Below are 16,569 nucleotides of genomic sequence, written 5' to 3' on the forward strand. Positions count from 1 at the left end.
GTTGAGTTTAGCATCTTGCCATTGCCAGGCCAGAAGGCCCAGCTCCTACGGTCAGCACTAGAGCATTTTCCATGCATTCTCCTTTTTCTTCGTTTGACACTATTTTATGCTTCCCTTGAGGAATCAACTCTGTCGTTTATATATGTTTGCTTTTGTAATGGAGAGTAGGTCCGATCAGGCCCTTAATGGTAAATTTAGTTGTGCACCAATCACAAACCAAGCCACAAATGCTGTCATTCCACTACTATGGACTGGTCTCCAGTTGTATCCCACATCCAGCTAAAAGCCCTCCAACTTGGTCAACATACTCTCCTTCACCTCTTTGTCGAGGAACGGCAAATATATGGTCAAAGCAAGGAACCATGCGTTCGTAGGGAAGTAAACGTACTTGAGCATATCAAGTTCATCAACTATAGGAAAAGATTTGATTCCAAATAGGTCGACGATAAGCATGGTTGGTCAGGGCTTCAAGGTAGAGATTGCGGAACGAATGGCTGGCCGGGCTTCCCGCATCATCACCAAGAGTTGTGTAACAATCCGAGTGTTTGCGTCAACTAGGCCAGAGATGTCAATCGGCGGTAGTTGGACGATGTCGAAGAGTTTTGGGCTCATGGAGGACTGGATAACATCAGACTCTGCCGGCTACATGGGAGAAGTGACGGTGAAGATTGTGAGGGTCAGTGGCGGACCCAAGTAATTGACATTGCAGGGGCGATAAATATAATTTAAAATAAAAATTGAATAACTTGACACACAACACAATGTATATCACAAAAGTACATCATAAAAATTCATTATAAATATGTGCCAAAATTAATATATTAGCAACAAAAACATGTTGGTACTAGTACAAAAAGATAGAAATATAAAGTGTTCAAAAACCTAGTTTACGTCCTTTTAGAGAAACAAAATCATCATGTATCGAATCTAAATTGAAGCTCTCAGCAATTTCCCTTTCAATATACACAACTAAACTATTTGCAAGAAATTCATCTTCCATTTTGTTGCGAAATCTTGTTTTAACAATTTTCATAGCTGAGAAGGCTCGTTCGGCAGTCGCTGTAGACACTGGAAGAGTCAAAACAAGACGAATCAATCTATCAATAAGATAGTATGTCTTTGATTTTCCTGTCTCTACCAATCCTTGACATAATTCTGCAATGGAAGACAAATTTTGCAACTTCAAATCATTATGCACATCAAGTTCAAAATACTTCAACTGGAATCCCAAATTAATTTTCTCCTGCTCAGAAAAATCAAGCTGCAAGACTACATATATCATCAATTTTAAATGATTTATAACCATCATTTGGATTCAAAGCTGAGCTAAGTGTCAAAAGTTTGACTGCCCTTTCACCAAACCTACAATTAAGCTCTTGCAGTTTAAAGTCTATAGCAGCATTGAATATGTCAAAATGATAATGATGCTCCACTGTAATGTGATTCTGTTGATTACGACCTCGACCTTCAACATAACGAGCACTCAAGTCTGGGATGTCAATTTCAAATTTCTTGGAGAAAGAGACTACACTCTCAAGCAATTTCTCCCAATCATCATCTCTCAGCTTTTGGATAAGTTTTTTTGCAGTAGAAACTGAATTAATAGCATTCAAAATGTCTTGAGATTTTTGCTGCAAAGCTTGACAAAGAACATCAGTGATACCCATGATTTCCTTCATCAAATGTAAAATAAAAATGAATTCGAAGGATGTAACCATTTTATAAGCAGCATTAGCATCTCCCCGTTGAGAGTAATTAGCTCATTCTCTTCTAATTATTTCAAGCACTGGACAAGTAGCATCAAACATACTTATTAGGCTGCAAATAGAATTATAATGAGAACCCCAATGAGTATCACCAGCTCGTTTCAAAGTGTCAATTTGGTTAGCTCCTTTTCCAATTTCAAGATCACCAATAGCTCGCATATGTGCAATTTTTTCTGCTTGAGCAGCTTGTAGTTGATCGTGACGTTTACATGAAGCACCAACAATATTGATAATGAAATTCAAATTTGTGAAGAACTCATGAACAGAAACCACTTCTCTAGATGCAGCAACTAATGCTAATTGCAATCGGTGAGCAAAACAATGAACATAGTATGCATAAGGACAATCATTAAGAAATAATGTCTGCAATCCTTTCCATTCACCACGCATATTGCTAGCACCATCATATCATTGTCCACGAATATTTTGAATGTCAAGTCCATGATGAGAAAGAACATCAGTTATTTTATTCTTGAGAGTCAATGCCGATGTATCTTTAACATGAACAAGATCAAAGAAGCGTTCTTGTATAAAACCATATTTGTCAACAAATCTCAGAACAATAGCCATTTGTTCTCTTTTAGACTCATCTCGTGCTTCATCAACAATAATACAAAATTTAGAGTCTCCAATATCTTCACGAATTTTATCTCGCACTTTACTTGCCATGAATTGCAAAATCTCCTTTTGAATTCTATGTGAAGTATACTTTGCAGATTTAGGAGCATTTTCCAAAACAACTGTTGCAACTTTTTCATTATATGATGCCAAAATTTTAATCATCTCAAGAAAATTACCTCGATTATTTGAATCATGAGTCTCATCATGACCTCTAAAAGCACATCCTTGAAATGCAAGCCACCGAACAACATCAATAGAAGTTTTTACACGTAGTCGATTATTTTGAATTTGTTCAGTTCTTTGTGCATTCAATAATTTATCGATATGCTGTGATTGTTGTTTTAAATCCTCACAAGATTTCACAGCATTATTATAGGGTGAACAAGGATCCTCTCCAATATGAGTCAAAAAGGCACATTTCTTTCCATCGTGAACCTTTTTCCAATTTCTAAATCCCTTGGTGATAAATACATCCCATCCATGACGTCCAACTGGTTTCATTGTAAAAAGATAATATGGTAGACAATATATGGCATCCGTAGTAGGAGAATACTCAAGCCAAGATGAAAATTGTGTGAACCATGAAGCTTGAAAACGACGGGGATGATTTTTTGGTCCAGAAAATGGATAGTCTTTACGCAAAATTTGATATGGACGTGCTTTCAAATAAGCCATTCTTATTTCATCACGTCGATTGACTGGATAGTCCCACATCGGAGGACGTTTTCCTGGATCCCGTTCTATAGAAAAACCATCAACTTCGTTAACATTAAGCGTGGAGGATTTAAAAGGAATCTCTTGAGCTTCCACAATTAGAGATTCATAAGGATGTTCTTCAACTTCAATCCTTTGAGATTTAAGAGGACGTTCTTTGAGATTTGAAGTTTCAGCATTAAAATTCAATGGTAGATTACTTTCTGGAACATCAACTTCTTTTTTTTGAAGAATGACTCGATAGTTTTAAACTTTGACATGCTTGATGAACCTAAATTTTCCAAATTAAATTACAACCCCATAAGATACAATCAAACTATCAACCAAAAAAAAAATATATTATCAGAGTCTAACAAGTAACAATCATACAATCTAAAAAAAAAAAGCCAAAAAAAACAAGAGTCTATATAATACTAAACTAAAAATAATAATATGAAAAACTAAAAACTTCAAAACTAACATCATTCATAATTTCTTATATAACCCAAAACCAAAAAATATTATGAAAATTTGAATAGAGAAATTACCTTGTAGACAAGAGTCACAAGATCAGCACAAGTATAGTAGAGAAGCAATGCCCAACTTCCACACTTCACAGTTTCTGAGTTTCACACTTTCACTTCAGCTTCTTTTTCCACCACAGGTCCACAACCACAAACACCACTCACGGTAATGAAAAAAGTTATCAGTAGCTTCTGAATCTGATGACTTTGATTTCTGCATGAAAAAGTTAAACAGCCAATGAATGTGGGGTTTGCACATTTCCGAAAAAAACATAATAAAGGTGATATGCGTCAGATAATGGACTAACAAGCATTAAACTTAAATAAGTATAACCAAGGTATATCTTGAACTCTATGATTAGGACTTTTACACCACAGGCCTCGAGCGCTGAAAGAAAATCCATAATCCAACAAGAGTTTGGAGCAAGCAAAATCCAAAATCCTATCCAACTCAAAAGAAAATGCCAATTGAATGAACGACAGAAGAAGGCCAGAAAGGAATGAATACTTTGCATTGCTACATGATTTATCGTTTGGAATCCTGGAAAATCTGATCCTACTAACCGTCATCACCTAATGGTGTTTTGAATGGGTTTAGATGTGGGTCGGCGAGATCGTGATCATCCCAAAAGCTCATTCTTTCGCTTGGCGTTCGAAGCTTAGAGGAATATCGCCGAAGCTACGCATGTTGAATCGGCCGGAGACGAGAGAGTACGTGAATGTGGCCTTCCAGTGCTTCAAATGCATCATTTTGGAAAAATTGGGTCATTTTTGGTAAGTTAGAACTAAAAAACGCATGTGCATGGCATGTGGGGCGACTATCGTTATTTCAAACGGATCAATTGGAAGGAATCCCTAACTTGAAAATTTCTGAAACTTAATGGGATGCAATTAACAAAATTGAAACATTGGTGGTAGAATTGCAAATCGATGACAACTTCATGGGGGTAAATTGAAGTTTTTCCTAATATTTTAATGATTTTAAGCAACCACTCCTAACAATTGAGGAGAGAGAAAAAAATATAAAGTGAAGTTAAAAGAGGCAGATAATAAAATATTGAATAGTTCATGAAATTTGTGAGCCAAATTTGAGGTGAGATTCTGACAAGAGCCAAAAATAAAGAATTTATAGAGAGCTTGTTGGAGTTGAGTTTTTTGAATTTTTCGTCAAATTTTAGTGAAAAATTTGAAATGGAGAGCACACTAGAAATGTTATGAGTTCATAAAATGACTTGGGTATATTGACTGACTCTTTGAGACTATGACTTTCTTTTAAACACCTATGGACACCTTTGACTTTTGCGGAATTTGATCTCTTCTTTCTTCCGGTTCTAGCCTATGACAAAAGAATAAATCAAGTGCTTTGCAATACACCACACTTTCTTTCTTTTTAATTTTTCGATTTTTGCAATTACGCCATTAAAGCCATATATATTTGACTATCTAATGATTAGTTGTGTAATCATTAGATACATGTGTACCTGCTGTCGACACATGTGTACCTGCTGTGATAAAGACAGATCGACACGACAAAACAACTTGGGTATATAGACTCAGAGGTGGAGCCAAGAATTTATCCTACTAGGGGCGAAATTCGAATAATAAAATATAATGATAAAATAAATTTTTATTCTCATTACATACTTCATTTATAGTATATATAAAATTATGGTGAACACAATTCAAAATAAGAATAATAACACAGTATGTGAATCACAAAAAGTATATATATCAGACTTCATAAATATGTCATAATTAATATATTAATAAGTTGTAATGTAGGCAATAGTACAAAATTAAACAAAAATAAAAAGTGGCTAAAATTGCATCCTACGCGTTCTTAGAGAAACAAAATCATCAAGTATCAAATTTGAATTGAAGCTCTCAGAAATTTCCCTCTCAATTTAGACAACCAAACTATTTGCGAGAAACTCATCGTCTATTTTGTTACGAAGTCTTGTTTTAATGACTTTCATAGCTAAAAATGCTCATTCGGTAGTTGCCGTAGACACTGGAAGAGTCAAAACAAGACGAATCAATCTGTCAATAAAATGATATTTCTCTGATTTTTCTGTCTCTATCAATCCTCGACATAATTCTGCAATGGAAGACAAATTTTTTAATTTCGGATCATGAAGCATATCAAGTTGAAAATGTTTCAATTGAAATCCCAAATTAATTTTCTCTTGCTCTGAAAAATCAAGAGGATAATACTTTTCTGCAAGCCTACATATATCATCAATGTTAAAAGACTTATAGGTATCATTTGGATCCAAAGCTGAACTAAGTGTCAAGAGTTCCATTGCCCCTTCACTAAACCTATTATCGAGCTCTTGCAACTGAAAGTCTATGGTAGCATTGAATATGTCAAAATGATAATAATGCTCCATTGTGATGTGATCTCGTTGGTGACGACCTCGGCGTTGAACATAACGAGCACCCAAATCTGGAATGTCAATTTCAAATTTCAAATTTCTTGCAGAAAGATACTACTTCCTCAAGCAATCTATCCCAATCTTCATCTCTCAACTTTTGGATAAGTTTTTTTGTATTATCAACCAAGTGCACAGCAGTCAAAATATCTTGAGATTTTTGTTGCAAATGTTGACAAGGCCATCAGTGATACCCATGATTTCCTTCATCAAATGTAAAATGAATATGAATTGAAATGAAGTAATCATTTTATAAGCAGCATTAGCATCACCACGTTGAGAGTAAGTGGATCCTTCATTTATAATATTTTCAAGCACTGAACAAGTAGCATTAAACAGCCTTACTAGGCTACAAATAGATTGAAAATGAGAACTCCAACAAGTATCACCAGCTCATTTCAAAGTGTCAATTTGGTTAACTCCTTTTCCAGTTCAAGTTCATCAATAGCTAACAAATGTGCAATTTCTGCTGCTTGAGTAGCTTGTAGTTCATCATGACGTTTACATGAAGCACCAACAACATTGATAGTGAAATTCAAATTTGAGAAGAACTCATGAACAAAAACTACCTCTCTAGATGCAACAACTAATGCTAATTGTAATCGATGAGCGAAACAATGAACATAGTATGCACAAGGACAATCATTAAGAAATAATGCTTGTAATCCTTTCCATTCACCAGGCATATTATTAGCACCATCATACCCTTGTCCACGAATATTTTGAATATCAAGACAATGTTGAGAAAGAACAATAGATATTTCATTCTTTAAAGTCGATGCCGATGTATCTTTAACATGGACAACATCAAAGAAACGTTCTTGAATAAAACCATCTTTGTCAACAAATCTTAAAACAATAGCCATTTGTTCTTTCTTGGACTCATCTCATGTTTCATCAACATAATACAAAATTTTGAATCACCAATTTCTTCACGAATTGCATTTCGTACCCTCTTTGCCAAGACATGTAAAATATCTTTTTGGATATGATGTGATCAGCCCCGTGATGGCCTTAGACAAAGCACACAACAATGTCTAAGCAGCCCAGCAACACCTTACCGAGGTTAGTTAGCAACAATCACAGCACAGCACACAACCTTTTACGGGAGCAACACCTCCCAACCTTTACAATTCAACTCAACGAATATACAAGGAATGACAAGGGCCCTCACAACACTTTGGCGCCCAAGTCTCACACAGCCAATAAGGCTTACAAATGGAACTCACAGAATACTCACACAGCACTCAGTGTTTCCTCTCAGCAGCAGCTCACACAAGACTAAGTTGGATCCCTCTTCTCTGGCTATTCAGGAGCTCCCAGCACTCCTTAAATAGCCCAGCAACTAGTCTTCAGCTTTGGCAGTGTGGGGCAGCCACCTGGCATGCGCCCACACCTTGTTGCAGCATCAAACCACTTGCAGCATCTCTCTGCCCATAAGTAATCAGCCCCAGCAGCCATGCCACGTGTTTGCAGCAGTTGTCATATTTAAACTGCACCAACAGCTTCCTCTGCCTTCCTCCAGCCTTCTTCCATGCACTGCCAACGCCCATCATTAGAGCCAAACCCCCAAGCACATTTGAATTCGCCCAACCAGCAGCTGGGCTACTGTCAGAAGCCACAGCCTGTTCAACTTCGTCCAACCAGTGTCAAGGCCACTGTCAGGGGTTACATCCAATTTGAATTCGCCCTATCAGTGTCAAGGCCACTGTTAGGGGCCATATCTAGCTTGAATTCCCCCACTGCAGCTCATCATTTGTGCCCAGGCAAGGGCAGGAGAGTGCCACCACGTGGCCACTGCTTGCAGCAACTAGAAGAGTCATTCATCAACAAAGGAATCAGAGTCTGGACTGCACCACAGCCCATACAGCAGCAAGCCTGCTGGGCCAAGCACCTTGAAAGTGCTTGGGCCACACCAACCGATTTTGCCAAGCTTCCAATTTCAGCCCATAGCATGCCTCCCTCATGCTTGGGCTTGGTGGTCAGCAAGGGTGCAAGGCAACCCACTTGCTGCCACCAATGCAGCCATGTCACAGCTGTGACAAACCACCCCCACCTCTTGAAATCGACGAACTCGTCGAGTGGGTAGCTAGATACTCTTGGACCTCTTCTTCAAACTGCCACAGAGTGGTATCCCTTTCCCATGTAGCTTCAGAAATGGGGAGGCCCTTCCACTGAACTAGAAAAAAGTTCCTCCAATTCTTCTTGTGCTGGCCTTCCCTCTTGTGGTTCAGTATCTTCTCCACCTTAAGTTCAAATTCTTTCTGAACATTAGGTGGTGCTCTGTGTGGCTTGTTTCTAGCAGGCTCCTCAGCATCTTCATAGTGAGGTTTGAGGAGGCTCACATGGAAGGTGGGGTGCACCTTCAACCTTTCAGGCAGCTTCAATCGATAGGCCACCTTGCCCACTCGTTTCACAACTTCAAAGTGGCCATCATATTTAGGAATCAGCCCTTTGTGAATGACACCTCTGTGGAATTTCCTGAGGACTTTGGTAGGCAACTTTAGCATCACTTTGTCACCCACAGAGAATTCCAACGAACACCTCTTTGCATCAGTAAATTTCTTCATCCGCCTTTGTGCCTTGGCCAAACTATCTTTGGCCTACTGCATCATTTCCTGCCTTTCCCTTATAAATCGGTAGGCAGCAGGGCACTTTCCTCCGGTCTTTTGGACAGCAATCTCGTGAGGGGCAATAGGTTGCTGGCCAAACACCAATTCTGAGGGACTTATGCCTGTTGCAGAGGACTTGTGCATGTTATATGCAAACTATGCAACATCCAGCAAGTCTAGCCAATTCTTTTGGCTAGTAGAGACATAGTGTCTCAAGTAATCTTCTAGTAGGGCATTCACCCTCTCTGTTTGCCCATCTGTTTGAGGGTGATAGCCTGTAGAAAACTTCAATTCTGACCCCATAGTGTTGAATAAGGCTGTCCAGAACCTGCCAGTAAATCTATGGTCTCTGTCACACACAATATCTTCAGGTAGCTCAAAGATTTTCACAACATTGGCAAAAAACATCATGGCAGCAAGTTCAGCTGAGCATGTACTTGGCACAGCCATAAACACAGCATACTTTAAAAGCCTGTCAACCACCACCATTACTACCTCCATTCCATCAACCTTCGGAAATCCCCCAAGGAAATCCATAGAGACTGAGGCCCAAGGCTTGTCAGGCACAGGGAGAGGTTGCAGCAAGCCTGCTTCCTTCCTTTGACTCCCTTTGTCTTGCTGGCATACCAAGCACGTCTTCACATAAAGCTCAACATCTTCTCTCAAACGAGGCCAGTAATATGATCGGGTCATGAGGGCAAGCATCCTTTCCCCACCAGGGTGCCCCGCCCATTGAGAATCGTGTGATTCTTTCAATAGTTCACGCCGCACAGCACCAGAAGGAACATATAAGTGACGGCCCTTAGCATACAGTAGGCCATCCTCCAACCAATACCGGCGCACGACACCCTGCTTCACCAGGTCTGCCATCTTCACATAGGCAGAATCATGCTTAGCCAGCTCACGAATTCTGTCAAGGAAGTCAGTCTCCACCCTTGACAGTGCAGCCACCACAGCATCCACATGTTTGCGGCTCAATGCATCAGCCACTTGGTTGTGCCTCCCAGGTTTGTGCTCCCACACGAAATCATATTCTTGCAGGAACTCTTGCCTTGCCATCGAGCCTGCTTCAGAGATAATTTCTTCTGAGAATGGAAGTAGGTGTTGGAAGCATTGTTGGTGCGGACTACAAATTGTGCGCCTAGCAGATAATTACAGCCAGCATCTCTTTCTCATGGGCAGGGTACCTCTGCTCAGCTTCCTACTTTCATATGCCACAGGGTGGCCCTCATGTACCAACACTCCGTCTATGGCCCTGTCTGAGGCATCAGTGTGCACTTCGAATGGCAGCTCGAAATTGGGCAAATGCAAGACTGGCTCACTTGCCACTGCCATCTTAAGCTTCTCAAATGCTGCCTAGCACTGGTCACTCCAGCACCACTTCGTTTCTTTCTTCAGCAAGTCAGTGAGTGGGGCTGCCTTCTTGGCATATGCAGCAATGAACTTCCTGTAGTAGTTAGCCAAGCCAAGGAAGGACCGCAGCTCCGACACGGTCTTTGGGGGAGGCCAATCATGAATTGCCTTCACCTTCCCATCGTCCATCAAGATCTTTCTCAAACTGATCCTATGACCAAGAAACAGAATATCTTTGTGAGCAAAGTCGCATTTCTCCTCTTTTACATATAAGGAGTTTTCCCTCAACCGGGACAACACCAATCTCAAATGGCATAAGTGGTCATCAAAAGACTCACTATAAACAACAATGTCATCCAGATATACTACAACAAATTTATCAATATAATCATGGAAGACATCATTCATTAGATTGCAAAAAGTAGCAGGAGCATTGGTGAGCCCAAAAGGCATCACCATAAATTCAAAGGAACCATACCGGGTCACACATGTTGTCTTAGGCTCATCCCCTTCTGCAATCCACACTTGTCAGTAGCCCGACCGTAGATCCAGCTTGGAAGAGTAGGCAACCTTGCAAAGACGATCAAACAAGTCTTGAATCAGGGGCACAGGGTACTTATTCTTCATTGTAACCTTGTTCAAGGCCCTGTAGTCAATACACATGCGAAGAGCTCCATCATTCTTCTTCTGGAACAGAACAGGGGCACCATAGGGTGCTTTAGAAGGCTGGACGAATCCTGCCTCCAACAACTCTGTGAGCTGATTCTGCAACTCCACTAACTCCTTAGGCGACATTCGGTAAGGGGCTCGAGCAGGGGGGATAGAACCAGGCAGCAACTCAATCTTGTGATCCACAGCTCGCCTAGGTGGAAGAGTCTTGGGCAGCTCCGCAGGCATTACATCTCTGAACTCCACCAACAACTCAGCCACCTTCTCAGGGACTTTAACTGCATCCCTCTTCTTGACTTCCCTCAAGGCCGCCAAGTAAGTAACTTCCCCTCTCCTCAAGCCATCCTTCAGCTGCATAGCTGAAATAAGGCATTTCTTCTTGCTGCATTCCCCAACTTCCTTCTTGGTTGCTTTTACAAAGCATGGTTGCTCTTCATCCATGATTAACAAACCCCCAAGAAAAGGCATAGGCACTGCTTTGGCCAACACAAAGAATGTGTTTCCCAGTATGATATTAAAATTGTCAAGAGGTACAACAAGAAAAGTTACCTTTCATGTCCAGTCTCCCACCTTCAAAGAGACAGCATGTGCCATATCTATCACAGGTTGTACTTCCGAATTTACTACCTTCAATTGATTCGGACAGTTGCTCACTTTTAGCCATAGCTTCTCCACCATATGGGCAGCCACGAAGTTATGAGTGGCCCCAGTGTTCAGCATGGCCGAAGCACACTGAGTGTTGGCTTCTACAGGGACGAACAGCAACTCAGTTGTTGCTTCGCTCTTGAGGGCATTGAGCCGAACTTGGAGAGGGTTCATCCTCACCTGAGTGTCTCCATCATCACCCTTATGTTCCACTCCAGCAGTGGACATGGAATTGAGCTTCTCCTTCTTGGAGCAATCCTTTGCCCTATGAGGCCCATTACATATAAAACAGCCGTTGTTTCTCCTGTAGGGCTGCTTTTCTGCCCCGTTGCTCTTGCTCTTGTTATTGTTCGGTTTGCCCTTGGGTTGGGACTTCTTCCCTTCCCATTCCTTCTTCTTGCCTTTGTCTTTAGACTTAGGCTTCCTTTGTTCCCCATCTTCTCTGCTTTGGCGAAAATCCACCAAGGCATCTGCAGCAGCCATGGCAGTAGGGAGGTCACAAACTCCCTGCCTTCTTAATTCAAGCTGAGCCCAGCCTTGCAGCCCAGACAAGAAGTTATACAACTTATCTGCCTCGGACATGTCCTTGATATCTAGCATCAAGGAGCTAAACTGCTTCACGTACTCACGAACTGAAATGGTATGCTTCAGTTTCATCAATGAATCCCTGGCAACCCATGCGGTGTTGCAGGGGAGGAATTGATCTTTCAACTCCTTTCGCATGCTCTCCCAAGTCGGTACCTTTGGTCTAGATAAATCCTCTTCATCACAAGTCCGCCACCAAAGCTTCGCATCATATTTAGCATTTTGTGGAGCATTTTCTAAGACAACCTTATCAACTTTCTCATTGTACATGGATACAAGTTCTATCAACTCAAGGAAATTGCCACGATTTTTTGAATGTGGACCCTCATCATGACCTCTAAGAGCACATCTTTGGGATGTTCAATAACGAATACAATCGATTGAAGTCTTCAATCGCAATCAATTGTTTAATTTTTGTTCCGAAGTTTGCTTATCAATCACATTTTCAATATGTTGAGATTGATTCTTCAAAGTATCACAACACTTAACAGCATTATTATGAGGTGAACATGGATCCGTTCCCATATGGACCAAAAAAGCACACTTTATACCCTCATTAACCTTTTTCCAATTACGAAATCATTCAATAGTAAATGCATTAGCGCCAGGTCGTCCCGTTGGCTTTTTACCGAAAAGATAGCAGGGCAAACAATAAGCAGCATCTTTTGTAGGAGAGTATTCTAACCAATTAAACATTTTGTACCAAGATGATTGAAATCTCCGACGATTTTTTCCAATTCCCAAAAATGGATATCCAGAACTGTTAGAAGGAATGAATCTATATGGACCGTCTTTAAGATAAGCACGCCTAATTTCATCCTGTTGATTAACTGGATATTCCGATATTTGAGGACGTAACCCTGGATCATGTTGTATAGCAGAAATGTCAACTGACTCAATTTGAGATTCAATTCTTAGCATTTTAGAAGGGCGTTGCTCAGGAGCTGAAGCTTGAGGATTAGATGTGGAAGAAGACATTTTAGAATTTGAATCTGCATCTTTTTTCTTAAAAAATGCATCAATTCTTTTTGGCTTGCCCATGATGTAATCTAAGATTTTTCGGAAACCTGAAAATTTATTTATCTATTAGTTTTAAGTGTTTTTACACTAAAAAAACTCATGACTTATGACACATATTCCAATGATATTATAATTAAATTATTACAATATAATGATCACTATTAATCTAACAAATTTTTAAAAAATAGCTTAATAAAAGGATCAAACAATAACAAATAACGTACCTGAAAGTGGCAAAAATCTACTAAAACTTATTGACACTAACAAAATCCCAAAGTATGAAGAAAACCTTCTCCAAAGATGCCAATGTTGTCCTTGTCTGAATAAGAAAACAATTATAATAAAAAATAATAGTCAATAAATTTATTTATAATCATATAAATGTAAAATAAATAATCCAAAAAAAAATTAGAATAAAAAAAATTTTAAATTCATGACACACCACAAGTGGACAATATTAAGATTATTCAAATAATCACTAAATCTCTACATCTACAACACACAGACAAGACTACACACATAAAAAAAATAAAAAAATAAAAAAATCACATGTAATTAAACATAAATAATTACCCATTAAACATAATCACACACATTTACATATTTGTAAATTGTAATCTCACAAAAAGAAAAGAAAAGAAAAAATTAATTAATGTATGATGAGTGGGGTATGACCGTATGGGTAATGGTGTTAAACAAAAAGATAAGTTTTAATATTTTATATATTTGACACAATGAGTCAATGACACATCTTACAAATTGATAAGTGAACAAAGACAAAATATGACTTATATATTCAGTATTCAACCACTCTTATCTCAAGACTCATAGACTCTATGATGAGTCTGACTGCCGATGAGTCACATGACAAATGAAAAATATAACTTTTTAACATTAATCAAGGGTTTGCACAGGCAGCGGTAGAATACAACACATTTTCAACAAAAAAAAAAAAAAAAAAGCACGACTCTCTATGACAGATCATTATGACTCCATACCTTTTTTCTGTATTTCCATCTCCATCTCCATAAACAGATAAACTCAAAGACTTAACTCACCAGTCGCAGTCAGGCAGTCACCACAGTTTGCCCAGGCTCGGCGATACCAACAGGCAAAGAAGAAGAGCGGAGCTGTGGAACAACCAATTTCTTGAGCAATTTTCTTATATTTTCAGCCCAACGGTAGCAGTAAAGGCTTACAAAAAAAAAAGATTATGAAAAGGTTTAGGTTTGTCTCATATCTTTCATTGTTTGCTTCGGTCTTCACTCTTCAAATTGGTGTAAAAATTACAATATTATACGGTTGTAGCTAGGTAAAAAAGTTTGGTTGGATACTTGGGTAACTTGTGTTTGATTTGTGAGAGATCAGCCCAAATACTTCATTTTTTAAAAGGCTAGGCCGGTTGGTTGGGCTTAAATTTGGCTTAAATTTGTAGGGGTGAGAGTGCTAATGGACCTAAATTAGACATATAATTTTTTTTAAAAAAAAATAAGATGCAGGGGCCGGCACCCCTGCTCGCCCTCCCTTGCATCCACCCCTGTATAGACTAGACTCTATGAGACGTGCTGTGCTATTTGGAGGACGAGGGTCAGACGCTTGTCCGACCCTTGTCCCACGTGGCACAAGTTTTTTAAATTTTTTTACTAAAAAAAAAAAGAATTTGCATTAAAAAAATCAAAATCTGGAGCCATTTAGGTTTAGAAGCATTTCATTCCCTCCAAATTTTTTCCTTCTCCCATGCTTCTCCATCCTCCCCCCTCACCTCTAGCCAAAAGCTATTCCTACCACGACCACGCCACACGCCGACCGTTCCAACCACCGTCGATCTCTCTCTACTGTCAGTTCCCTCTCTCTCTTAAGGCTTTTTCTTCTTCTTCTTCTTCTTTTTTGGGGGGGGGTTTCTCACACACCTTTGCTTACCGTTATTATCTATCTGTGTAGATATTCCACATTCCCTTGCTTTTTGCTCAAAATGCTAATATGGGTATGCCTTGTTTCTTTGATTTTTTCTATGAAATTTTATTTTTTCTTAAATTTAATACGTATCATATATATTAGTCATTACTTTTTCCTTTATAGTATGTTTGGTTGTTGAGAAAACGTAAGATAAAGGAAGTGATTTTAATTATTATTTTTTTTAATCGTTCAGCATTATTTATGTTTTTCAGATCCAAAATGCTGAAGTCATGTAATCTCTCTCTTTCTTCCTTTTTTTTTTTTTTTTTTAATTCAGCTCTTCCTCATATATGGACTTTTGGTAAGGTTGTGGGAATGCTTTATCTATCTTGGTATTTAGTTGATGGTTAGAGGTTTGAAGATGTTATGGTTGAAACCTTTCTAAATATAGAAAATCTTTCATGCATTTTATATCATTTACAAATGTGAGCAATTTTATTTGGAGTTATTATTCTTGTTTGGTCACAAAATGTATGAAAAGGTAACGCTTAAAACAAGTTTTGAATATTTTAGGTTTTTATTTGGGAACCAGTTAAACCAAAACATCGATTCAAATGAACTCTCATATCTTCGAGCTTGATACAAATGAGCAGAAGAACAATTGTCTCTCGTTCGAGACTTGTTTAGCCACATATATATCACCAAATTTCAAGAAATAAACATTAGCATGTGCTAGTCCACTCTCTTGGCATGGCCTGAATGACTTTATTTTTGAGTTGGGATTTTCTCAATAATATGCATGGACTACTGTGTTTTTGGTGAATAATTTCTCACTGATATGAATCAATTCCTTTTTTTTTTAAATTATTTTTGTCTATTGCAAGTCCATTAATTTTTTGGGAAAATTATGTTTAATATTTTGTTTTAGGTTCACATTTCCCATATATTTGGGTAATTGGCTGGCCTTTCCATTTGATTCTTGAGATTTCCCAACTTGTCTAGCCTTTCCATTTTGATTAATTGACTCTAAGCATTTTTCGAAGCTTGAAGACAATTCTGAGAGACATAGGCTCATCTCTGTTATCCAACTCCAAACCAGACATCCCAAAATTGTTCTTCTGCTCATTTTTACCTTCTGAGTTCATTCCTTCTAAATTCCCAAGACAACTGCATGCAGCCTTAGTGAGTTTTAGATAAATTGTGAATATCATTGTACTTCTTATATTGCATTTGACCACCATATTGTGAATTGTATTTGGAATTTAAAATATTTTTCATGCCACGTCTATTGATTCGTGCATGATTGTATGGGTACTGCTTGAAATCTGCAAGATATTTATTTTATGTTATATTTATTTTTTCATTTTTTCATTTTTCATTTTAATTTATTTTTTGTGATTTTCTTCTTCCTTTCCTTGTTTTTCCCCCTTATTTTTTCCTTCTAATTTATATATTATTTTTCCTTTTGAAAATTTTACATTGAATTGAGTAAAATTATGGTGAGAGAAAAGATTCTAATCGGTATTTTTTGTACGAGGTATGACAATTTTTTAGTTTACACTGTTATTTATTTTTATTTTATTTTTTGGAATGTAATAGACATTGTTTACGTACTTACTTGATCAACGGCATTGCTTTCAAGGTTTCACTGGAACAGGAAAAATTATACATAAAATACTGTTATTTTCTATTATATTAGTATGTTTCATTTTTTGTTTTTTTGTCTTTATTTTCCATTGAAATAAATAATGCT

At 38.3% G+C, this 16,569-nt stretch overlaps 1 pseudogene; it reads right to left on the minus strand.

Moving 5' to 3' along the window:
• Positions 1-874: 874 nt before the first annotated feature.
• On the minus strand, positions 875-5,994 carry LOC133871437 (uncharacterized; annotated as a pseudogene).
• Between the last annotated feature and the right edge of the window lie 10,575 nt (positions 5,995-16,569).

This window comes from Alnus glutinosa, chromosome 6 (genome assembly GCF_958979055.1).
Source record: "Alnus glutinosa chromosome 6, dhAlnGlut1.1, whole genome shotgun sequence".
In the NCBI taxonomy this organism is placed as follows: Eukaryota; Viridiplantae; Streptophyta; class Magnoliopsida; order Fagales; family Betulaceae; genus Alnus; species Alnus glutinosa.